Source organism: Rana temporaria, chromosome 5 (genome assembly GCF_905171775.1).
Source record: "Rana temporaria chromosome 5, aRanTem1.1, whole genome shotgun sequence".
NCBI classification, from domain to species: Eukaryota; Metazoa; Chordata; class Amphibia; order Anura; family Ranidae; genus Rana; species Rana temporaria.
Window position 1 is genome coordinate 353,732,478 of NC_053493.1, and position 26,259 is coordinate 353,758,736.

The following is a 26,259-nucleotide window of genomic DNA, read 5'->3' on the forward strand; positions in this document are numbered from 1 at the left end:
CCAGTCTGTGACTTTCAACTTCAGAAATGTGTCAGTATCTTCAGTGTCTGAGAACTCTGAACATCTAGTATGAATATCTCTCAAAGACATTTTTTTCATTGTGGGTTTATAGAGATTCTATTAAGCTAGTTTCATAGTTATATAACACCAAGTCTTCTAAACCTTTTGTGTGCAGCAAAACTCCTATTTTTGATCCTGTAAGTATTTACAAGCACCATTTGTCATCGGATGTAGCTTTATCCTCCAGTATTTACTGAGGTCTCTAAGTATTATGAGACTTGGAAGTTTAAATTGATCCCGTCTGTCAAGCAAATTCTTTTTTTTTTGTAAAAGTAAAATGTCTTTTTGGATTACTTGGCAGTACTGCTGTCCTTTGCTTGCAGATTTCTGCTTTCAGGCTTAACACTACTTCAGCACCATGTTCTGTCTATATTCAAAGCAAACGTGATACAGTAAGCTGGCCCCAAGATTGTAAATCAGGTGCATGTATGCATATTCAATAGACAGGGAGCACCAATACCTATTGTGAAATTCATAAAAGGTAACCCATAGGTATACTGGCCCCCCGCTATGCTTACCAAAAATTAGTCTGACACAAAGGTTGGGATAAACTGGCCGTTTTACGCCCCCTTTATTAAAGTTAAAATAATTTAACAATTTAAAACAAAACGAGGCCTGATCTTTTTGGGTTGCTGATCCTTGGAGGCACTACATATAAAAATCTTTACCTTATATCTGCTTAAACTCTTTTATGGTCCCTGCCGCATTGCATCGACTCGGGGACGAACACCTTCAGCAGATACACCATTCCACAAGGAGATAATCCACCATAACTGGCATTCACCGGGGACCCATGCCTCAGATGTGTCCCAATCATCAAATTCAAGTAGTTTATTTACAAATGCCTCCAAAGATCCAACAGCGTACCCCTAAAAAGGGGAAAAACATGCAAATAAATACAACAAACCACATACAATACCGAAGCTCAAAAACATGTAGGGCAGGTGGGCGGTAAAGTTTTCCTATTCTCGTGTGCTGACCGGAAGTCAGCCCCTGTGACCTCTCCCCCTGCACTGCTTCCCCCTTCCTCTCCTACTAGACATGTGCATTAGTTTTCGTTCCGAATGCATTTTCGTCCGAATTTCAGGTATTTATCGTTTTAACAGACGAAAACGAACGTGCAGAATCAGAAATCCGAAAGATCCGACATAAAAATGCTTTTTTTTCGTTTTCGTTGCTACAATAGTTCAATATACCGTATTTATCGCGGTAAAATGCGCTCCCGCGTATACCGCGCACCCCTAAAGTTGCCCCGAATCCTGTGGAAAAAAAGTTTTTTTGTACTTACAGTTTTGGTGTCTTGCGCGGCGTCCATCGGCGGCTTCTGGGGGTCCTCTTCGTCGGGTACGGGTCCTTCTGCGGCTTCCGGGGGTCCTCTTCGTCGGGTACGGGTCCTTCTGCGGCTTCCGGGGGTTCTCTTCGTCGGGTCCAGCGTCCTTCTGCGGCATCCTCGCGTCCTCCCCGCTCGTTTCCTGCGCCGAGTTTGAATACTGCTCCGACATATACCGAGCGCAGTACACTCGTGTATCATCGGGCAGGCTCGGCAACTCTCGCGCTGACGTCCTGTACGCTCAGGACGTCAGCGCGAGAGGCGCAGAGACTGCCCGAAGATACACAAGTGTACTGCGCTCGGTATATGCCGGCGCAGTATTCAAACTCGTGGCGGGAAAGCGGGTGTCCGCGTATACCACGCACCCACGATTTTGCCCTGATTTTCAGGGCAAAATAGTGCGCGTATACGCCGATAAATACGGTAGATAGGAGATTCGACATGACGCTGACAATAGCAATCTGTGTCTATCGAATCTGCGGTCGAATGTGCCTAACCTTAATTCTATTAGTCCAAGATTATTCTACATAGAGAAAAGATTCGACATTATAGAGACAGTGTTGGGGTAGACCATTCGTCATGAACGACGAAGTTTTGACGAAGCAGCGAAAAACATACAAACGTCGAATCTGTCATTGAAGGTTTATGGTGTCTGTCAAAAGTTTTAAGAAGATTTGACATGCAGCTAAACTATAACGCCGCAATCGTACATTTCTGGTCAAATGCTCGGCCCACAGGCTATAGAAGAATTTGAATGTTTGTAGACTAGTAATATTAATTTATAAATATAAATATAATATAATATAATATATAAATATAATTATTATTATAATGTTGTCATATAGGGAGCTGCGGTGGCTCAACGCGATTGGCACTGCGCTGACAAGCCATTCACCTCTGCAGCTAGGGGTTCAGATCCCGGTCTCGGCTACATGTGAATTGAGTTTGGTGGTCTCAGCCCGGCTCCCGGTGGGTGTGCTATGCGATGTAAACCTGCGCTTAGTACGCCCACCCCCCTCCCACAAAAACCACCACACTTACACGCACTCGAAATTGGGTTAACATGCACGCACTTTGACCACGCGGTCTCTAGAGGTCTCTAGAGAGGCGAAGGACTAACGGGGCTGGTTGAGCGGGCAAATCCTCTCACTCCCTTATAGGGAGTCCCTCTGCCCCATTGGGCTTCAAAGCGGAGCAGGTAGGGCGGGCTGTGTGGGAGGACCCCCTCACACACCCGCCATTGCCACCCGGGGCATGGAGAAAGGTGGCAGATTGCCTCTGGGGAGGCCTGCCTACTCCCAACTCCTGCAGTCTGGCTCCTCTCTCGAGTACACGCACAAAATACACTTTATTTTCATTTATTTTTTATTTTTTTTTAATGTTGTCATACAACATTAGAATTCTTCTATAGCTTGTAGGCGGAGCATTCGACCGGAAATGTACGATTGCGGCGGCAAATTTTCTTAGCTGCTCCGTCGAATCTTCTTAGAACATTCAACAGACACCATGGGCCAGATCCTCAGCCAGCGGTGCAAATTTAGTTTGTCCTAACTTATGTCATTTAAGTTACGTTGCCCTAAGTTGGTGTCGTAAGTGCCGTATCCACAGCGCATTTGCGTCTAAATTTGCGCCAGCGTAACTTAAATTCAGAGGCGTAAGGCAGGGTTTTTGCAAGTGGGAAGGAAGTGGGCGTGCTTCATTGTAATGAGCCGTGACCCCATGCAAATGAGGCGCCGGCCGTACTGCGCATGCGCGCACGAATCGGGACCTCACTGGGCATGTGCAGAACTGGTCTCGGCGCAATCAGTGAGATAGGTAAAAGGCCAAGTGTACTTAGTTTGAGGATCGCCCTGTGTCTAAAAAGCCCCACACACACACACTTCCCTTGCAAAAGTATATCCCATTGTTTCCCTTCCATGAGCAATTTGCTTCTGCTCTGTTTGTTTGTGTGTTGGTAAGTTGTGTTTGTGAGAAAAGTGTTTGAGGAGTTGGAGAGTCTAGTTGTTGTTTGTTTTTGCGAAGTGTCTTTATTTAATTTGTTTGTTAGTGTTTTTGCTGATTGTTTTTTGGTGTTTGTTTTTTTGTTTGTGCGTGTTTGTTTGTTTTTGAATTTATATTAGCTGTGTCCTTGTGTGTTTATATTTGTTTTAGTTTTTTGTGGTGTATATTTTTGTCTGGTTTTTGGGTGTGTATTCTAGATTGTTTGTCGGGTGTGTTTGTTGTTGCTGGGTGGTGTATGTGATGCCCCCCAAACGCAGGAAGCTTAATTTCACCCTGGGAGAGAAGCAAATTCTTGCTCGGGGCATTGTGAAATATGGGCGATTTCTGCATGGCCCTGAGAGCCAGAACACCACCCCGGCCAGGAGGAGGCAGCTTATTAAAAAGATCACGGACCAGGGGGAGACCAGGACCCCCGCTGGCATACAGAAAAAAATAAATGATCTGAGGAGCGTCGTCCGGAATAAGATGGCAAGGATCGACGCCCATACCAGGGGCACTGGAGGAGGGGGACCCTGCCCAGTCAGACTGACGGAGGAGGAATGGGCAGTGGCCCAGTGTTTCCACCCACAGCAGGTGGTGGGCCTGCCTGGCTATACGTCAGATGTTCCGAGGAGGACAGGTACGTTTTTTTTTGGAATCTCTGTTGATTAGCATGTGTGGGTGGGGGAAGGGAAGATGTGCCAAGTGTGTGGTTCCTCAAACATGTGATTGTTTTGTGTCCTCCACAGATGGCCAGGAGGTTGCAGGCCAGGAGGTTGCAGGCCCATCGGGCCAGGCTGCTGCACCACCCCCAAGACAGGCTGACGATGAGTCCCAAGAAGGGCAGGATTCCCCAGGGGAGGGGATTGGCCAAACCTCCCCTCATGAGGAGGTTGAGGGGGAGGAGGTTGAGGGGGAGGAGGATGAGTGGGAGGAGGATGATGAGGGGGAGGAGGACGAAAATATGCAGATTGGCCGGGAAGTCCTCCTGGCCACCGATATGATGACCTTTGAGTCTTCCCCTGAGGCTACCCCTGAGGCTGGCACCAGTCAGGCCACCATCAGGGGTAGCCCCTCCCACTTCTCCCCCAACAGGCCTCCAGTCACAAGGGTCACTCTCTCCCCTCCTCCAGGCCCGCAAGACTCAGCTGCAGCCAGGGGGCCAACCCAAGAGACCGTGGCTGTGGGCGAGCGTCTGTCAGCCAGTGTGGTGAAGGACAATGCCCGGCAGACCCGCACTCTTGGGAAAATACTTGAAAAAATTACCCAGATGGAGCACAGCCAGGGTGAAATGATGGAGGCACTCGGTGATGTGGCCACCAACTCAACGGCGGTCATTACATGTTTGAACGACATACAGACCGCCACAACACGCGTGGCCCATGAGCTGAGTGCCCTGACCCAGGCTGTGCAGGACAATACTAGGTCTGGCCAGGCCAATGCGGCTGCCCTCACTGCCTGTCTCACTCGAATTGCAGGGGCCATGGAGGGCAGGCCAGCAGGGGCGGCTCCTCCTTCCCCAGCTCACCCCCCCCAGGAGGCTCCTCCTTCCCCAGCTCACCCCCCCCAGGAGGCTCCTCCTTCCCCAGCTCACCCCCCCAATGGACATCCTCCGCGACGGCGTGGCCGTGGCCGTGCCCCTGCCCGTGCCCCTGCCCCTGCCCGTGCCCCTGCCCAGCCAAGGCGTAGCAATCGCCGCCGCTAATTAATTAGCAGGGATACTTTTGTTTTTTTGTTTATGCAATTTTTTTTTTTTTATTATTTAATTTGGTCTTCTGTACTTATGATTTGATTTATGTGTGTGAATGATGTGTGAATGTGGGGGGGTGGCATTCCTGATAAATTAAGGGTGTCACCCTCAGTTTTGGTGGAGTAGGGATCCCCAGGACCAGGGAGAAGTGCAATCCCAGGTTCCTGAATGGTGTATGAATGCACAGTGACATAATTGGAGCCGTGGCGTGGCGTTACTGCTCCCAAGTCCCAAAGGGGGGGGGACTTGGATCTAATCCAATTCGATGTGCATGTGATGTGTCTGTGCTAGGGACCACAGTGGTGTGCATTCATGCATTATCATTGTGACTTTATTGATGTGCATTTACAGGGAAAAGATACATTCTTATTGTGACATTATTCATGTACGTTTACTGGGAAAAAATGCCTTCTGCAAGGCGTCTCCTGGCTGCTGTGCCCTCAGCAGACCGGGTAGAGTTGGTTGGGGGGGTATTGCCTGGGTCGGGGGTCAGGTCATCACATAAGTCAATATGCAGTCCCCTTCTCAGGGCAAAGTTGTGGAGTATACAACATGCCCCAATTAATTGGCACACAAAGTCTGGGGAATACAGCAGTGTACCCCCAGACTTATCCAGGAATCTGAAGCGGGACTTCATAAGCCCAAATGTACGTTCAACCACTCCCCGGGTACGTATGTGCGCCTGGTTGTAGCGTTGCTCTCCTGGGGTTTGGGGGTTCCTGAATGGGGTCATCATGTGAGGTCCCAGGGCATATCCAGAGTCACCTGTAAGGGAAAAGACAGGAGGATATTAGTCATGCATGTGCCCCTTGTGATGTCAGCATCATGGGGGGGACATACCTGACACACATGTCACTCACCAATCAGCCAGCTGTCTCCATACATGTTCTGGTCCAAATCTCTGGAGATCTGGGTCTGCCGGAAAATATAGCTGTCATGGCAGGATCCCGGAAATTTAGCACAGACGTGCCAGATGAGGCCATCTACGATCACCTGCACATTTATGGAATGCCAGCCTTTACGATTCCGGAACATGTGCTCAGTATCATGGGGGGGGTTGTAGTGCCACATGGGTACAATCAATGGCCCCGATGGTGCGTGGGAATCTGGCAATGTGATAGAAGTCTGTCATGGTCTTCAAACGCTGGTCCTCCTGGGTGGGTTTTTGAAATTGATTTCCCATGCGCCGCAGGATTGCAGGGACCACTTGGTGCACACACCTGCTCATGGAGGATTGTGCCATCCCAGCCACGCCTCCACTTGTGCGTTGGAAAGAGCCATTGGCAAGAAAATGCAGAGTTGCCAGTACTTTGATGAGTGGCTGCAGTGCATGGGAGCGTTGTGTTGGGCTGGTGAGATCATCCTGAAGGATTGTGGTTAATTCCAGGATGGCCTCACGGTTAAATCTGAAGTTGCGGAATACCTCAGAAGCAGGCATGCCAAACACATCTTGGCGTGGGCGGTATACCCTCTCCTGTGCCCTCCTCCTCCTCCTCTGTGCCCTCCTCCTTCTTTGCGTCTCTAAAGACACTAATGCAGCTAGGATCATTGATGGCCCTGGCATTTTGGCAGACAGATTGTAGTCCTGAAAGTGTGTGTGTGCTGAGCTCTTCCTCAATGGTGTTGCTTCAGCAGACATTCAGACGGCATGTGTAAAATTAGGGCTGCTTTTATAAAGTGTAAATTCCCACCGGGAAACTAACAGGTGCGCACAGGGCGTAATCTACGGCGCACACACTTAATTCTGTGGATCGCACTATCTCCCTCATTTGCATCTTTGCCTATCAAAAAAAGCGGCGTGCCTAGCGTAATTTGCGCCCGAGAATGCGCCGGTGTAATTATTTTAGGTAGGACGGAAAAGCCGGAATTTCAGGCGCTTCTCGTTTTGAGGATCGGGCGCAAAGATACACGCCGTGTAAATTTAGAAAACTCGAGTTAAGTCGGCGTATCTCTTTTGTGGATCTGGCCCCATAAGCCTTCAATGACAGATTCGACCTTAATTAATTCAGATTTTCGGACGAATGCATTTTGTTAATGAGACAAAATAAATAAAAACAAATTTCGGGAGTAACTAAATACGTTTATTTTTCAGACGAAAACTAAATTCTGAAACAAAATATTTCAGTGTGCACATGCCTATCTCCTACAGCCAATCCCCTCTGCCTTCCACTCTCCTGGATCATTTATGTTAACCCCCACAGGCCCAGCCTCCCTGTGTACCTCCACATGCCGCCTTGCACCTATTTTTTTTTTTTTGCTTCAGGCTTTCTGAGCTTGGATGATGGTACTTCTTTCACCCCCTCACTATCCTGTTGGCCTGTAAATGTGACTGGAGGTCTTACAGGTCAATAGTGAAGTGTGAGAGAGGCAAGAAGGCAACTATCCAAGCTTTGATTGCAATTTGCAATAAAAAAATGCATTCTGTAATTTGGAGATCCCAGGGCAATGAAAGGAACAGCTTGAAAAATGACTCTTTCCCTGTATATTGTACACGTCATCTTGTAAAGTTACTGAAGGGTTCACTTTCAAGCCTGAAGCTCCATACACACTATTAGATTTTCTGCAGATTTTTGTCTTCAGATTTACCAAAACCATGTAGTGCAAGGGCCTGCCTGATTGCATACAAATTGAAACTCCTAAAGTTTGACCTCATATTATATGGTTTTGGTAAATCTGAAGTAAATCTAGTAGTGTGTATGGGGCTTAAAGCGGCATTCCACCCAAAAGTGGAACTTCTGCTTTAAGCACTCCTCGTCCCCTTACATGCCACACTTTTTTGGGGGGAAGGGGTTGAGCCTTTGGTAGGAGTGGGACTTCATGTCCCCCTTCGTACTTTCACCCAGGGACTGCCTAGGCGACTCCTCCTAACTGCGACTCGCGCGTGCGCAGTGAGTGCCTGGCCGTGAAGCCAAAAGCTGTCACAGCCGGGTGCCCACACTATGAATGGAGGCGCCGGCCGGAGGGGGGGGGGGGGAGAGGAGCGAAGCTCCGAGCGGCCGCATCGCTGGACAATGGAGCAGGTAAGTGTCTGTTTATTAAAAGTCAGCAGATACACTTTTTGTAAATATAAACTGCTAAATACCCTTTCTCATCAACAATATATAGCAGTCTTGTGGCTTCTATCAGTGTCTGGCAGAGCACTGGTTAAAGCTTGTAGGAAGAGTTTTCATTCTGCTCTGACTACTCTATAAGGCTGCATGACCCCTGGCCCTCTCTCTGGACAGTGCTGATTGGCCCTGTGCTGATCACATGCACCCTCTCAAAAAAAAATACTCTCTAGCAATACACACCAAACTGAGCATGTGCAGAGTGACTTCTTTGGCTCTGTTCTCTCAGCAGATGGATTGGGGTGCAGTTGGAGCAGTCTTGTGACTTCTATCAGTGTCTGGTTAAAGCTTGTAAGAGGAGTTTTCATACTGCTCTGACTGCCCTATGAGACTTCAAGACCCCTGACCCTCTGTCTGGACAGTGCTGAATAGCCCTCTGCTGATCACATGCACCCTACCAAGAAAGAAGCAATACACACCAAACTGAGCATGTGCAGCTTGTCCCCAAGGCTCTGCTCTATCAGCAGATAGATTGGGGGCAGTGGAAGAATGGGAGGTTAAAGCAGGATTCCACCCACATTTTTTTTTTAAGTCAGCAGCTACTAACAGTGTAGCTACTGACTTTCAATAAAGACACTTAACTGTCCTAGGCGCCTGCGATGATGGGCCCCCAATGGCGATCGCTCGGTCCGGGCGCCTCCATCCTGACTAAGGGAAACAGGCAGTGAAGCCAACTCGCACAGCGCTTTGTGAATGGGCGGCTGCCTCCTGGGATTCACACAGTGCCCAGAAGGCAGCACGCCCCATTCACCGGAAGACACGGCGACGGAGGACAAAGAAGAAGAGGACTGCGGTGTAGGAAGAGGCAGAACAGCTACTTTAGCATAGCAACAGCCCTTTCTGGTGAGTATTTTTTTTTTCAGATTTTAGGTAAAAAAAAAAATAAAAAAAAACGGGTGGAACTCCACTTTAAGAGAAGACAGGATCAAGCAATCTTTTTACACAATGCAAATGATTAACCCCTTAGGTTCCACAGTGAGTATAACAAGCATGCACATGCAGTGTGTTTTGCCTGACATTCAGATTTACTGTAAGTTAGCCCAACAAAAAAAAGAATATACAACGTCAAGGAGAATAGGTAACCACATCACGTTTGGTCTAGTGTAAAGTAGGGAAAGCCAGGCTAAGCAAACAGTCTGACAGCCAAGTCAATTTTTATTGTAGAACATCTTAGAGAAGAATGTGGAAAGCAAAAAAGTAAAACAACAGGGTAACAGTTGTTATCCTCTTATTATTCATAGCTGTGATTCTTAGAGATGGCACAAAATGTTTCTAAATAAGAGTGAGAATGAAGTTACTCCTTATCACAAATGCTTTCAAATTACATTTGTCCTTGAAACCTCCAGTACGTGTAATGAAGGTTTTACAAAAGGAAAAGTTAATAGTGTGCCCGGCTTTTAGGCGTAATCCCCGGAGAACTCATTAGAATGAACAACATGAAGAAAAGTGTACACCTCGTGTAGAACAGACTGTTTCTTATATTGTAACGTATCTGTTTTGCCTTTGGGGTTTTTTATCTTTCGACTTTCAAATTACTTTACAAAATGCATTGAGAGCTCCATTCATTCATTAATTCCAACTGCTTGGAAGACTTTACTATATTTATGTCACCAGCTTTTCCAACTTAGACATGTGTGACTGCAGGAGGCAGAGCTATGTAAATTCTCACAGATGATAATGTTTTATTTCTAAGATTACTCAAACTAGTGGTGAACAGATAGTGTGAGATAAATAATCTGGACTCCATTATTGCTGCTTGCCGTAGGTATGTGCTCTATGGTCTTGGTGCCCTGTGGTTAGAGCCTATCTGTGTCATTAACATAAATGTCACCTACAGGTCAACTGTCAGCTAGATTTCTGTTGCTGTCATATCTCATCATTTTCTACCCCTGCACTCTCTGTGACCTGCCTGTCACCACTGCCAGCACGTACTATGACTCTACCAGTATTAAAGGACTAATGCCGCGTACACACAACCGTTTTTCATGACAATGCTATTTTTTTAAATGGTCATTAAAAGCGATCGTGTGTGGGCTCCAGAGCATTTTTCTCGACATGAAAAATGGGCATTAAAAATTTAGAACATGCTCTAATTTTTCGTGTCATTTTTCACGTTGTCGTTTTTCACATCATGAAAAACGGTCGTGTGTAGGCTTTAACGATGGGAAAAAAACGTGCATGCTCAGAAGTTATGAGACGGGAGCACTCGTTCTGGTAAAACTAGTGTTTGTAATAGAGATAGCACATTTGTCACGCTGTAACAGACTGAAAAGCACAAAGACTGAAAAGCACGAAGACTGAAAAGCGCGAATCGTCTCTCACCGAACTTTTACTAACACAAAATCAGCAAAAGCAGCCCAAAGGGTGGCGCCATCTGAATGGAACTTCCCCTTTATAGTGCCGTTGTACGTGTTGTGTGTTACCACGATTTGCTCAAGCATTTTTTTTTCACGATCGTGTGTATGCAAGGCAGGCTTGACAAAAATCACATTGAGAAAAACTTTGTTTTTTCTAGGACATTAAAAATGGTCGTGTGTACACGGCTTCAGAAATAAAAGTGTAGCTAAACCTAAAACCAAAATGTAATATATTGCAGCTTACTAGTCCTTTGGTTTTCTTTTTTTTATGCTTCTTTTACTTTATCTTAACTTAGCAAACCTACAAATAACACACTTCCTGAACCAGGGTAGCTATGTCTCTCTTCCATTGTATCTATGGAGGAAGCCATGATTGTCACTCTAGACTTCTCTCCTGATATGGACTTCAAACATCTCCCTATCTCTTAAGCCCCGTACACACGGGCCGAATGTCAGGGGACATCGGGCGGTTAAAAAAAACGGTTGACATTTGGCCCGTGTGCATGTCGGTCTGTCTGACATAAGCCGGTGTCCTATCGAGAACTGCCTGCTATCGAGAAATGCCCGGTTCGAACTGAGCATATGCATCACCACAGCTGAGTTTATGATCAGCTGTTGTGTCGGCGAGACGGTGCCTACACACAATAGCGCCCACTTCTAGATAGAACACTGCGCGCTGCCGAGGCACGTTCATGGCGGTGAGGGGTGGATTTTTACATGATGGGGCCGGATTATTAAATTATGAGCAGCGCGGCTAAAATGGGGGCGGATTTTTTAATTATGCCCAGTGCTTCAAAACACAGTTTTCTGTTTTAAAAATCTGCCCATCTCTCCATCATGTACTAATCCGCCCCTCACCCCCATGAACACGCCTCGGCAGCACAGGGCACAATCTGACAGAAAAAATCCTTACGTCTGCTATTGTGCACAGGCGTTGTCTCACCGTCACAACAGCTGATCGTAAATTTAGCTGTTGTGATGCGCAGTACGCCCCGGGCACTATTCGATGGGGGGGCACTTCTTGACAGAACACCGGTCATTTGGCTGGTTTCTGTCGGATGAGCATGCTGGAAAACCTCGCGATTGGAGTGTTCTGGCGGGAGGGCCATCCCCCTTTTGATGTGAAAATCCAGAGATTTTAGCTGCCCCGCCTCTGCACTGCCTTCTGGCGTGGTGGCCATCTGTAAGCCCGGGGCCCCGATAATCTTCTATTGCCTGGGGGCCCCATGAGTTGCCAGTCCGCCCCTGCTGTGAGTATACGCACAGCCACCTAGTCCCCAATCTGGAATTGTCTAAGCTTTGTGGACTTTGTGAACCTTCTCCGTTCTTCTTGTGCCTTCTGTAAGTAATCCCTGACCAAAAGCATCAGCAATGCTCTCCTTCATTTGAGTGATATGCTCTGCCACGGTATTACTTGAAGATCTGCTTTCCCAGGTTTCTTTTACCAGGTCAAGCAGGCCCCATGGTCTTTCCCCATACACCAATTCAAATTGAGGAAACCAGGTAGATGTTTGAGGTGCCTTTCTCATGGCAAACATAGGCACTGGAGTAAGCAGTCCCAGTCATGAGGAGGTCTTTGAGATGGGGGAATGAACCTTCAAATAATTGCCTAAAGTTTTCTTTTTTGGTTTGGAGAGCGAGGAAGAGTTAAAACTCCAGTCATCTGTTTATTTAGTATGTCTGGATAAAGGTGTGTTTGTATGTGTCATCAAGAAAGAGATTTTCTTATCACTTCCTATTCTAACAGGAAGTGTGGGGCATTTTACCCACTGAGGACACAGATGACAATAAAAACATGACAGGGGACTTCTACTCTCTATCCAAAATGAAGTAAAAAAAAGTTTTGGCTGTATTTTGGGACAAGAACATCAAAGTTCTTGTCATTTGTAACGATAAACTTTTTAAAGTGAGCATTCATTGCAACACTGACCCATTGAGTTTGTTTTTAAATGCACATCAAGACAATTCTTCCCTCACACCTGCATTCAAGAAAGAATCAAAAACATGTAAATGTGGTCTTAAAGCGGAGGTTCACCGCTAAATTGCTATTTTTACCCTTAGATGGATGCTCATTTAGTCTAGGGGAATCGGCTAGTTGTTTTAAAATCTAAGCTGTACTTACCTTTTTAGAGAGCGATCTTCTCCGCCACTTCCGGGTATGGGCTGCGGGACTGGGCGTTCCTTCTTGATTGACAGTCTTCCGACAGGCTTCCGAAAGGCTTCCGACGGTCGCATCCATCGCGTCACGATTTTCCGAAAGTAGCCGAACGTCGGTGCGCATGCGCCTTATAGACCCGCACCGACGTTCGCCTTCTTTCGGCTACTCGTGACGCGATGGATGCGACCGTCGGAAGCCTTTCGGAAGCCTGTCGGAAGACTGTCAATCAAGCAGGAACGCCCAGTCCCGAAGACCCATACCCGGAAATGGCGGAGAAGATCGCCCTCTACAACGGTAAGTACTGCTCGGATTTTAAAACAACTAGCCCATTCCCCTAGACTAAATGAGCATCCATCTAAGGGTATCTAAGGGTAAAAAAACATTTATGGGAGAACTCCCGCTTTAACATACTGCTGACGCTTAGCAAGCGCTGGCATACAGACACGCTGCAGACTTCCTTTCCATTTGTGTCAGTTGCTATTGGCAGGTTTGGATATGCAATAGGCTTAGCCATCGTACCACAGTAAACAACTTAAATGGACCTTTTAGTAAGTCTGTAGGAATGTATTTCTGATACACTATATTACCAAAAGTATTGGGATGCCTGCTTTTACACACTCACGCATCCCAATCTTAGTCCTTAGGGTTCAATATTGAGTTGGCCCACCCTTTGCAGCTATAACAGCGTCAACTCTTCTGGGAAGGCTGTCCACAAGGTTTAGGAGTGTGTCTATGGGAATGTTTGACGATTCTTCCAGAAGCACATCTGTGAGGTCAGGCACAGACGAGAAGGCCTGGCTCGCCATCTATGCTCTAATTCATTCCAAAGGTGTTATATTGGGTTGAAGTCAAGTTCCTCCACCCCAAACTCACTCATCCATGTGTTTATGGACCTTGCTTTGTGCACTGGCATGTAGACATGTTGGAACAGAAAGGAGCCATCCCCAAACTGTTCTCACAAAATTGGGAGCATGAAATTGGCCAAAGTGTCCTGGTATGCTGACGCCTTAAGATTACCTTTTAATGAAACTAAGGGGCCAAGCCCAGCCCCTGAAAAGCAACCCCATACTATAATCCCCCTCCACCAAATGATTTGGACCAGTGCACAAAGCAAAGTGAGCGAGTTTGGGGTGGAGGAACGTGATTGGCCTGCACAGATTCCTGACCGCAACCCGATAGAACACCTTTGGGATGAATTAGAGCAGAGACTGCGAGCCAGGCCTTCTCGTCCCACATCAGTGCCTGACCTCACAAATGCGTTTCTGGAAGAATGGTAAAACATTTCCAAATTGCTGAGCCTGGAAATAAAAGTGTCACTTAACTGACTGTAGATTATATAAAACATTGAGATTGTCTGACAAAAATTACAAATCCATCCATCCAAGTAAAACAGTTAATACAAATAAATGCCAATTTTGTATATAGCAATTTACCTGGAGTTCCACTTTAAACATCAGGCCAAAGTTACCTTATTTGCCCATTCTGCCCAACGTAATTTTTTTCCATTTAGTCTGAATGGTACAAAGGGAACAGAGAGATTTCCTGGAAATCTGGCTTTTTATTAATCTTGTCAGCAGATATGTAGAAAAAGCATTAAATGAAGTTAGAGTAAATGGCATTCATGCCAGATCTCTTTGGTCCAAATCATTAAGGCCATTATTTTAATTGTCTCTAACTTATAGTCAATATTTACTGCGTTATCCTGGATTGTGATTTGTCATGACTAAGCGGTATTATAAAAAAAGCCTACTGCAACACAAAATGGATGGTTAATTGCACTACATTTACAAATCTATTCTGCATTATTTCACTTGGAAATGAGCTGAACCCGTTTGGAAAACGGAACTTATATGGCCAAATTTTTTCTTTTAAGCTGAGAATATCTTAGTTTAATTTGACATGTGTAACATCCAGGTTGAAATTGCCAACACTATTCCAAATCAATGACCATTAACAAGGAGAGATGGTCTACAATTTGAAGTGACTAGTTAAAGTGGAAGTAAATCCCCCTATAGTTTTCAGCCAAGGAAGGTGCCATCTTGGCCTCTGTTTAATCTACAACTGCCATGATGCTGCACATGTGATCAGTTATGACACCAGCCATTGGATGGTTTGACAGTATGGTTGAGAGCACAACCAATAGGAGTGCTACATTTCTGGCACGTTCCGGAAATACAACTGTTTTTTGAAACTGGTAAATGGATGGGTTTACTTCTTCTTTAAAGCGGAGTTCCACCCAAAAGTGGAACTTCCGCTTAAACCACTCCTTGCCCCCTTACATGCCACATTTGGCTGTAGTTTTTTTTTGGGGGGCGGGGGGGTGGGGGCTTCAGTAGGAGTGGGACTTCTTGTCCCACTTCCTCCTTCCGCCCAGGGACCGCTTAGGTCCCTGGGCGGAAAAGTCTGGAACTTTAAAGTGGTTGTAAACCCTTAAGCAACGTACACACGATCGGAATTTCCTATGGAATAAAATCCAATGGAATTTTCCGTCGGAATTCCGATGAAGCTGACTTCTATCAGTCTTGAATATACACACTAAATTCCGACCGTCCAAAACGCGGTGACATAAAACACTACGAGCATGCGTCGACTTGATTCTGAGCATGCGTGGGTTTTTTCTCCGTTTGAGTTGCACACAGACGATAGGAATTTCCTATCGTTTTTTTTTTCCATCGGGAAAAAATAAAACATGTTCTATTTCTAAACACCGACGGAAAAAAGTCAGATGGGGCCCACACACGATCGGAATTTCCAATGAAAAAAGTCCATCTGACTTTTTTCATCGGAAATTCCGATCGTGTGTACGCGGCATAATAGACCACTTTATGCTACAGGTAAGCCTATATTAAGGCTTATCTGTAACTACTCATGATATCTCCTAAACCTGCATGGTTTAGTAGATATCCCCTGTCCCCTGCATGTGCCGATGCCAGCGGCACATGCACACTGGGGCAAACTGAAGCAATCACACCTATGTGCCGTTGCTTCAGTCCGTGTGCTGTTAACAGCGGATCCCGCGCACATGCGCGGGAGTGCCGTCATCGCCGCTCCGGACAATCATAGCGCTGCAGCTAAAAAGCAGCATAAGCATAAAAAAAGGAAAATTTATTATCATACTTACCGTAATTTTCCTTTCCTGATGGACTCCATGGCAGCCTACGTGTGGGTTAATCCCGCCTCCTCTCCAATGTGATAGGACCCCATACCCATAAAAGTTAACTCACCAATAGACTCAGTGTTCCGTAACTATCCCGACTCCATAATTTCAGGGTGGGAACTCCGTCTGCCATGGAGTCCATCAGGAAAGGAAAATTACGGTAAGTATGATAATAAATTTTCCTTTTTCCTGACTGACTCCATGGCAGCCTACGTGTGGGAAATAACTAGCCAAACACACGGGTGGGTATGCTGAACAGAAATATATTTAATTTGTCCCGTCAGCCGACAAGACTGATAAACCAAAATTTACAGAAGACAGTGCTGCAGGTTCAACACAGTAATGGGACATAAAGGTGTTTATAGAAGACCAAGAGGCCGCTCTACAAATGACGTCTGGCGCCACATGATGGGCTGCTGCCCAGGAAGCTGCCATCCCTCTCGTGGAGTGAGCTGTTACCGCCTGCGGAGGAGCCAAGCCCTTTGCACAATAAGCCTGTTGTATCGTCTGGACGATCCAGGATGCGATTGTTCTTGAAGATGCCTTTTTCCCTTTGTTCTTGCCTGAATGCAGGACGAACAGGTGATCAGAACGTCTGAATGTAGATGTAACTTGAAGATATTCAGTGAGTATCTTGCCCATATCCAGAGGGTGAGTCTCATCAGAATCTGGGTTTTTAAAGGTAGGGAGAACTACTTCCTGATTCTCATGGAAAACCGACGAGACCTTTGGTTTGGAGCCCAGCATAGGTATCAGAACCACTCTGTCTGGAAAAAAGGTGAGAAATGGCTCTTTGTGACCCAGAAAACCGATCTCGGACACTCTCTTGGCCGAGGTGATGGCTACCAAAAAGGCTACTTTGGCTGAAAAGTTCTTCAACGAGGACGGGGAGGGCCCCGACATACTAAGTCCATTCAAAAAGTCAAGAACTAACGGGAGATCCCATTTGGGGAATCTTGGCTTCCTCAGAGGTCTCAATCTTGAAGCTCCACGAAAAAACTGTTTGATTAGTGGATGGGTTGCCCAAGGAATTCCAGAAAAGGCTGAAAGTGCTGAGATTTGAACTCTTAGTGAGCTTACAGACAGGGGTAGGTCTAGCCCTGATTGAAGAAAGCTTAGGATGTTTTGGATTTCTGGGTTCTTGAAGGAACTGCCCGCGGTTAAAGAAAATTCCACAAACTTAGACCATATTCTACCGTACACTTTATTTGTGCTTCCTTTCCTTGAGCTCATAAGGGTAGAGATCACCCGAGAGGCGCAGCCAAGGGATTCTAGCCTTTCCCTTTCAAGAACCAGACCGCTAGTTTCATTTGAGCCGGACAGGGATGGAGGAGTGTCCCCTGGGAGAGAAGGTCTGGTCTGCATGGTATTGGAATTGGGTCCTGAAGACTCAGCTGAACCAGAAGAGGGAACCATGGCCTGTTCGGCCAGTATGGAGCCACCATTGTGATTTCCACTTCTTCCGCTAGAAGTCTCTTCAGGAATTTTAGAATTATTGGGATCGGGGGAAAGGCGTACGCCCACTGAAACCGCCACCGATCCGTTAGGGCATCTGTCCCGATTGCCTGGCTGTAGTAACCCCTCGTGTAGAATTTCTTCAATTTGGCATTGTTCGGGGAAGCAAAGAGATCCACTTGGGGATTGACTCCCAGGGATAATATCCAACGGAAGGACTGATCGTGGAGAGACCATTCGTTGACGTCCACCTGAGTTCGTGACAGGAAATCCGCCTGGGAGTTCTGAATGCCTGGAATGAAAACAGCCGTCAGGTTGACCAGGTTCACTTGGGCCCATTTCATAATGGGCTCTACTTCCTGGAGAAGGGATGAGCTCCGAGTCCCGCCTTGTCTCTTGACATATGATACTGCTGTGGTGTTGTCCATCCTTAGAATTACTGACTTTCCCTTCAGCAGTTGTGAAAAGGACTGTAGGGCACACCAGGCCGCTCGAAGCTCCAGGGTGTTCGAGCCTGGATTGTGGAGGCGAGCGTCCCACCTGCCTTGCGCCATGCTTGTGCCGCATAAGGCCCCCCAACCGGAGCCACTGGCATCTGTTGTCACTGTGACCCACGAAACTGGAACGATGAAGTGACAATTCAGCAGATTCTTCGGTTGAAGCCACCAGAAGAGGCTGCCCCTCATTGACGTTGAAATGTGGATCCGCTGACTCATGCTCCCTGATTTCCACTGCCTGAGAAAGCCGGATTGGAAGGGACGTAGCCTCCAAAGCGCCCATTTCACCATTGGTGTTGTGGATACCATTGTCCCAATGATCTTCAAACATTGATGAGCTCTTAGGTGGCGAGTACTCAAGGCCCGGGAAATCCTCCCCTGAATTACCGGAATCTTCTCTACTGGTAGGGAGATGGTCTTCCTTACCGTGTCGAATTGAGCTCCCAGATAGGTTAGACACTGAGTTGGCTCTAGGTGGCTTTTTGCCAGGTTCAGGAGCCACCCGAATTCGGACAAGGTCGAGATGACCTGATCTCTCTGTGCCAGGAGAAGGGTTTTGTCTTGGGACAAGACCAGGAGATCGTCCAGATAATGGTACAAACGAATCTTCTTCAGCCTGATGAGGGCTACCAGTGCCAAAAGAACTTTGGTGAAGACCCGTGGGGATGTTGTTAGGCCAAAGGGTAGACATACGAACTGAAGATGTTCCTGGTTGACATAGAACCTGAGGAACTTGTGCAGCTCTGCTGCTACTGGGACGTGAAAATAGGCATCCTTTAGGTCCACAGAAATCATCCAGTCGCCCGGTTGTATTGCTTGTTGGATGGTTGATAAAGTTTCCATCTTGAACTTTTTGTGTGTTATAAATTTGTTCAGGTACGTTAAGTCTATGACTGGACGCCAGGTACCGTTCTTCTTCTGTACTAAGAAGAGAGGGGAGTACACCCCAAGAAACTGTTCGTCTTTTGGGACCGCCAGTTTTAGCTCTGCAGTGGCTGAGTTCTTGGCTAGTTCTTCAGAGACGCCTTTGAGGAAAGAATCAACGTTTTCCGTCCAGGCTTCCATGGCCTTTGATAATGCCGCTAAAGCTAGAGCCGGTTTGCACGCTGTGCCCGCTAGGCCATAAATTCTTCTGAGGTCCTGGTCCATTCTTCTGTCCAGGCCATCTTTGAAAGAGACGGAATCAGCAATAGGTAAAGTGACGTGTTTAGCAAGTCTTGTTACTGCCGCATCTACTAGAGGAACATTCTCCAAATGTTTGACCTCCTCCTGTTTGAAGGGATAGAGCCTTGAGGCTTTGTTAGCCATGGAAGATTTCTTGTCCACCTTGCTCCATTCCTCTTCAAAGATACCCTTCAGTTCAGACAGAAACGGGAACGTAGGGCGTTCTTTTCCCAAGCGCTTAAAATATTTTTTCTGCTTGGCTGGAGAAGCAGGTTGTTCCTCCCATAAGAGAGCCTCCTTAATCGCTTTGACGAGTGGCGTCACCTGCGCGAAGTCAAATTCTAAGCCTTCTTCATCACTCTCTAGGTCACCCTCAGGAAAAGCCGGAGTGGAGGCTTGAGGCCGGGAAGGACCTGGATCCTCTAGGATCTCCAAGTTTGGAGAAACAGACCCGTCAGTGTTGGTCTGAATCTGCGTGTGGGGCATGTTCTCTCTTAGAGTTCGTTGAACCACACGTTCCACCAGAGACTCGATACGATGACCATCAGTCTCTTTTTCCCTGACCGCATGGGCGTAGCATCAGTCGCACAATGACTTGCCCTCCGGGACACGAGTGTCACATCCCCAGCAGGCTCTGCGATCAGAGCGACTATCATGGCGGTGGGAGCGGTGTCTTGAGGAGGAATGTGATCTTCTCCTCCGGTGGGAAGAAGTAGATGGAGATCTACGCTTGGACCTCGACTTTGAGGAAGAAGAAGTGCGTTGCGGACTGGCAAGGTCTTCCGGTTCTGGATTGGAAGGGCTAAATAAAAAACATTTAGGGAGGAAACTGTCAACACACATGAAAATGTGACTAGCAGCCCCAAACCCGAACCCTTTCCCGCACATACCTTGTGCGTGAGGGCTGGCCGCCTATAGACGGTGACTGGTCCATAATTCCCGGACCTGCGTGTAAAGGGTGACACTGATTCGGAACCAAAAAGGAACCTATGGTGCCGAATAATACAGAAAATAAAATGAGTATACTGCCCCTTTAAGAAATTTCTTAACTCATCTGTGTGTGGTTTTTTTTTTTTTTTAAATAAATGAACAGAACCAACATAATAAAGTCAATGCATATAAATAAATTAATTTAGTGTTAGGACATAATTAAACAATTAATTGGAATAGACAAGTAGAAAGTGCACAGCAGGAAATGGTAAAATCAATTTAGCCAGAAGCAAAAGGATTTCTCACTGACCTGACAGCTTTAGCAGAGTAGCACAGACGGTCAATCAGCTGCTCGCCTGTAGGGAAACCCAATGTACACAGGCCAGCAGCTGATTTTAAAAGGCCCGCCGGTGACGTCACACGTCCTCCACGTACGCGCCTGCGCAGTGGACCGCGAACCCACGGCGCCTGCGCGGCCGCCGCGGGAACCGACGGACTGCGCATGCGCGACCAAGCCTCGCTCCGGGAGTGGGTACAGCGCATGCGCGGGGCTCAGGCGATGGGGAACCAGGAAGCCACAGGCGTGCTGGAACGCAGAAGCGTTCCAGCCGCCACACATGTACAAACAAACAACATAGAATAACAAATAGGCGACTGCCATGGAGTAAGATAAAGATGGACCTTGCCAGCCGAATCCGGTCTTCAGCACACGCCACAGCATATAACAAGATATGCTGGGCAAGCTCTCCACCCGCCCATGGCTGGGATCCGAGCTGCACCGCTTAAAGTGTGCCCTTTTCCATTCCTTGAAGAAAATGAATCTGATCCATGGAGGAGGAAAAAAAAGGAACACTGAGTCTATTGGTGAGTTAACTTTTATGGGTATGGGGTCCTATCACATTGGAGAGGAGGCGGGATTAACCCACACGTAGGCTGCCATGGAGTCAGTCAGGAAAAACACCTTTCCTCTGACTTCTGCTCTGTACTCCAAATCTTGTGGGGAGATTCTGCAGCACAGTTCTGGGAGATTTGGAGTACTTTGCATTCCTCATATCTTGAGCAGGATGATAGACCTTGAGGATCGAAGCCAGGAGGAATACTATTTAATTCTGTTTACTTCTACTTTTTTTTTTATGTGTATGCTGCTTTTGGAAAGGGGGAGGGAAACTTAAAAAGTAGGCACATGTAGGAACTTAGGCATGTAAAAGAGTATTATAAGACAAGTAAAATAAATCAGAGAGCTATAAATTATAGTCAGTAAATGCTGTTGCTGTGATAAAATAATTAAATCCACTTAATTTTCAATAATTAAATGTTCTCTATAATATTCTGCATCCACAAGCACATACTACTCTCTATAAGGAGCACACCTTTCTCTATTAGAAGTACTTAAATCGACATTCCTAGACATTCAGCCTGGGCTTCATCAACAGGTTTTGTTTGGCTTCTATCTGTATTATTCCCGTTATTTAGACTGCTTTGGAACTCTGTTTTTATCTGTTTGACCACCTGCGTGTTGTCTGCTCAGATCACCTACTTGTGAATATTGTGCCTGATCATTGCATTGCCTATGCACTAACCCCTGGTGATACAGTTGTTCCACCAAACTTTGTGACAAGGTGTACTTCCTGAAGCTTGTGTTATGTACCACCAATCATCGCAAACTCCCAATCTAGGTTTGTATATAAATTGGGAGACAATTCATAGTGCCTACAGTGTGTGTAACAGCATTATAGCAGGCATGTTCCCGAGTCAATAGATGATCAACAATACCGGTCTGGGGCAGATTGGTTAACTACAGCTATGCTTGCATGAAAAAGTGAAGTACTTACCAAACAGACTTTGCCCGATGTATACATCTTAAAATTCAGTTTTGACTGAAATGTACTTTTAATTAGATTTAATAGTATAAGTAAAACCAAACATAGTTGTAATTGTGCACAACACAAGATGTCGCTACAAATCTGATTGCTTTACATTAGTGTTATATATCGTCAGACCGGGAATTGAGTTGGAAATCAAGATGGCATCCAAAAGGCAACCAATATGTAAGCCAGGTGTGCCTGGGAACACCCTAATCCTGGGGTTGGCAACCTGTCAATGGTGGGCAGGTGACAGGTGAACAGCAATTCTTCCTGGCCGACCCTCAGAACCTGGACAGGAGAAGTGGCGGGGGTGGAATTTCGTGGAACCGATCTGTATTTTCCTCCTGCAACAGCTGAAAGTAGGCTTCTCCTCCCCCTCCCTTTTGTTAAAATTTAGCTGCCACAGGAGGAAAATATAGGGGATCGGTACTAATATATGCCACCCCTCCTTTTCCTGTTACTCTTCCTTCTGTTGCCCGGGTCCCCCATGTGCTCCCTTTGCACCCCCTTCATCCTATTGTTTCAGGATTGAGAGTGCGGAAGAGGCTGGTAAATATATCAAATGCATACAGTAGGTGCACGCGATATTGTGTCAATCTCGCTCCCTTTCTCGGCGAGATTGAGCACCTACGAGCCCCATCGCGGGAGCCAGCGCCGAGCTAGCTTGCCGCGATAGAGACAAAGCCGTCATAGAAGCGACGGGAGATCCGACTTGGATTCCCGCCAATTCTACACGTGTGCGGCGTTTGTTATGAATCCTGAGGGGGAAGTCCCCGCCGGATTTTAAATAAAAATCCAGCATGGGTTCCCCCCTCAGGAGCATACCGGGCCCTTAGGTCTGTTATGGGTTGTAAGGAGAGCCCCCCTACGCCGAAAAAACGGCGTAGGCCCCCTTACGCCGAAAAAACGGGTAGGTATCACATGGGTAGGTACAGAGCATGATGGGACTGTGAGGCCTATATAGGTCCGATTCAAGCCGCGCACCCGTCATTTCAGCGAGAAGAGCCGGCGTGTCAACATCGGGAGAAGAGAAGAAGATGACATCACAGCCCGGAAGAAGAAGAATACGTCACAGCACGGAAGAAGAAGATAGACGTTCAGCGCTGAAGGAGAAGGCACCGGACAGCTGGAGGAAGAACCGGGGTGCGCCGAGTCAACAGCGGAGAGCGGCGAACATAGCAGAAGACCCCCGGAGAGTGAAGAAGACCCCCCGGATAGCCGAAGAAGACCCCCCCGGATAGCGGAAGAAGAAGCACACCACCCCCCGCCGAAGACGTCGGAGGAAACCCGCCGAGGAGTGGGCGCTTTTATAAAAGCGACCCCCCCCCGGCGGTGGAAGAGAACCGGACGGCGGCGAAGAGCGGCCCCCACCCGAAGACGTCAAAGAAGAAGCCCCCCCTGGTAAAAAGAGCTAAAGAAGACAGGGGGCGGCCTCCGGAGCAGACTAATAAATTATTTTAAAAACTCTTGTGTTGTGTTTATTGACTTTAACATTTTTCCTCCAGGTGAATGGGTAGGGGTACGATGTACCCCATATCCATTCACTTAGGGTGGGGGGTCGGTATCTGGGGGCCCCCTTATTAAAGGGGGCTCCCAGATTCTGATAAGCCTCCCGCCCGCATACCCCGACAACCAACGGCCAGGGTTGTCGGGAAGGGGCCCTGTCCTCATCAACATGGGGACAGGGTGCTCTGGGGTGGGGGGGCCCCGCAGTGCGCCCCCCTGCCCCAGAGCACCCAATCCCCCCATGTTGAGGGCATGCAGCCTGGTACGGCTCAGGAGGGGGGGGGCGCTCGCTCGTCCCCACTCCTTTCCTGGCCGGCCGGGTAGCGTGCTTTGGATACGGGTCTGGTATGGATTGTAGGGGGACCCCCTACGCCGTTTTTTCAGCGTAGGGGGGCTCTCCTTACAACCCATAACAGACCTAAGGGCCCGGTATGCTCCTGAGGGGGGAACCCATGCCGGATTTTTATTTCAAATCCGGCGGGGACTTCCCCCTCAGGATTCATAACAAACGCCGCACACGTGTAGAATTGGCGGGAATCCAAGTCGGATCTCCCGTCGCTTCTATGACGTGCTTGCTGGAATGTGCTGTCACCATTCAAGCGAGTGCGAGATGTCGGCACCCTGTCGCCGAGAATCAGCGCGATGCTGTCGTGCTAAAAACACATTCTCGGCGGCAGGTACTGTATGTGTTGGAGCTTTGGGGTACACACCCTAATGCAATAGGCTGCGCACACCTATGATGTAAACTGTAGTGACAGCTCCTTCTCCTTTTCAGGTACCAGCATGGGAAAATGGTTGTTATTAGTCTGCTCCTGTGGCCATTGTAGAGAAAGCACTATCCATACTGTATATGATGCTTGCTCTCTGAAAGGCTGGATGCCTATCTGGACCCATTCATATACAAGAAGGAACGACGCATTAACAGGAACAAATAAAATATCCATTTAACCTGTACAGATCCTATCTAAATTGAGATGCGTGACAGAGTTACCCCCACGATTTTAAAAGCACTAATATTTGCTTGCAGTAATATACTGCAGAGAAGTGACATCTTTAAATTACATGTTTTATGTTGGCAGAGCATCAGAAGAATAAAGGTAGGTGACTCTTGTTTTCTACAAGTTCCTACACTGTGTATTACTAAGTATACAGTTGCAATAAAAAGTATGTGAACCCTTTTGGAATGATATGGATTTCTACACAAACTGGTCATAAAATGTGATCTGATCTTCATCTAAGTCACAACAATAGACAATCACAGTCTACTTAAACTAATAACACACAAATAATTAAATGTTACCATGTTTTTATTAAACACACCATGTAAATATTTACAATGCAGGTGGAAAAAGTATGTGAACCCCTAGACTAATGACATCTCCAAAAGCTAATTGGAGTGAGGTGTCAGCCAACTGGAGTCCAATCAATGAGATGAGATTGGAGGTGTTGGTTACAGCTGCCCTGCCCTATACAAAATACACACCAGTTCTGGGTTTGCTTTTCACAAGAAGCATTGCCTAATGTGAATGATGCCTCGCACAATAGAGCTCTCAGAAGACCTACGATTAAGAATTGTTGACTTGCATAAAGCTGGAAAGGGTTATAAAAGTATCTCCAAAAGCCTTGCTGTTCATCAGTCCACGGTAAGACAAATTGTCTATAAATGGAGAAAGTTCAGCACTGCTGCTAGTCTCCCTAGGAGTGGCCGTCCTGTAAAGATGGCTGCAAGAGCACAGCGCAGACTGCTCAATGAGGTGAAGAAAAATCTTAGAGTGTCAGCTAAAGACTTACAAAAGTCTCTGGAATATGCTAACATCCCTGTTAGCGAATCTACCATATGTAAAACACTAAACAAGAATGGATTTCATGGTAGGATAACACAGAGGAAGCCACTGCTGTCCAAAAAAAATTGCTGCACGTTTACAGTTTGCACAAGAACACCTGGATGTTCCACAGCAGTACTGGCAAAATATTCTATGGACAGATGAAACCAAAGTTGAGTTGTTTGGAAGAAACACACAATACTATGTCTGGAGAAAAAGAGGCACAGCACACCAGCATCAAAACATCATCCCAACTGTGAAGTATGGTGGTGGGGGCATCATGGTTTGGGGCTGCTTTGCTGCATCAGGGCCTGGACAGATATCATTGAAGGAAAAATGAATTCCCAAGTATATCAAGACATTTTGCAGGAGAACTTGAGTCCATCTGTCCACCAGCTGAAGCTCAACAGAACAGAACGGCTTAAACAGAAGCAAATACGCCTTCTGGAGTGGCCCAGTCAGAGTCCTGACCTCAACCCGATTGAGATGCTGTGGCATGATTTCAAGAAAGCGATTCACACCAGACATCCCAAGAATATTGTTGAACTGAAACAGTTCTGTAAAGAGGAATGGTCAAGAATTACTCCTGACCGTTGTGCACGTCTGATCTGCAACTACAGGAAACGTTTGGATGAAGTTATTGCTGCCAAAGGAGGTTCAACCAGTTATTAAATCCAAGGGTTCACATACTTTTTCCACCGGCACTGTGAATGTTTACATGGTGTGTTCAATAAAAACATGGTAACATTTAATTCTTTGTGTGTTATTAGTTTAAGCAGACTGTGATTGTCTATTGTTGTGACTTAGATGAAGATCAGATCACATTTTATGACCAATTTGTGCAGAAATCCATATCATTCCAAAAGGGTTCACATACTTTTTATTGCAACTGTATATCTAAGTTGCAACCGCAGTGCTGAGTTACACCCACAAAGGTTCCATGTAGATAGAAAATAAATACAGTAAAACCTTGGTTTGAGAGTAATTTGGTTTGAGAGCATTTTGCAAGACAAGCAACATTTTTTAATACATTTCGACTTGATATACAAGCGATGTCTTGATATAAGAGTAGCGTCATGTCACAACTGAGTATAAAAGAGAAGAGAGGCACCTCTAAGTG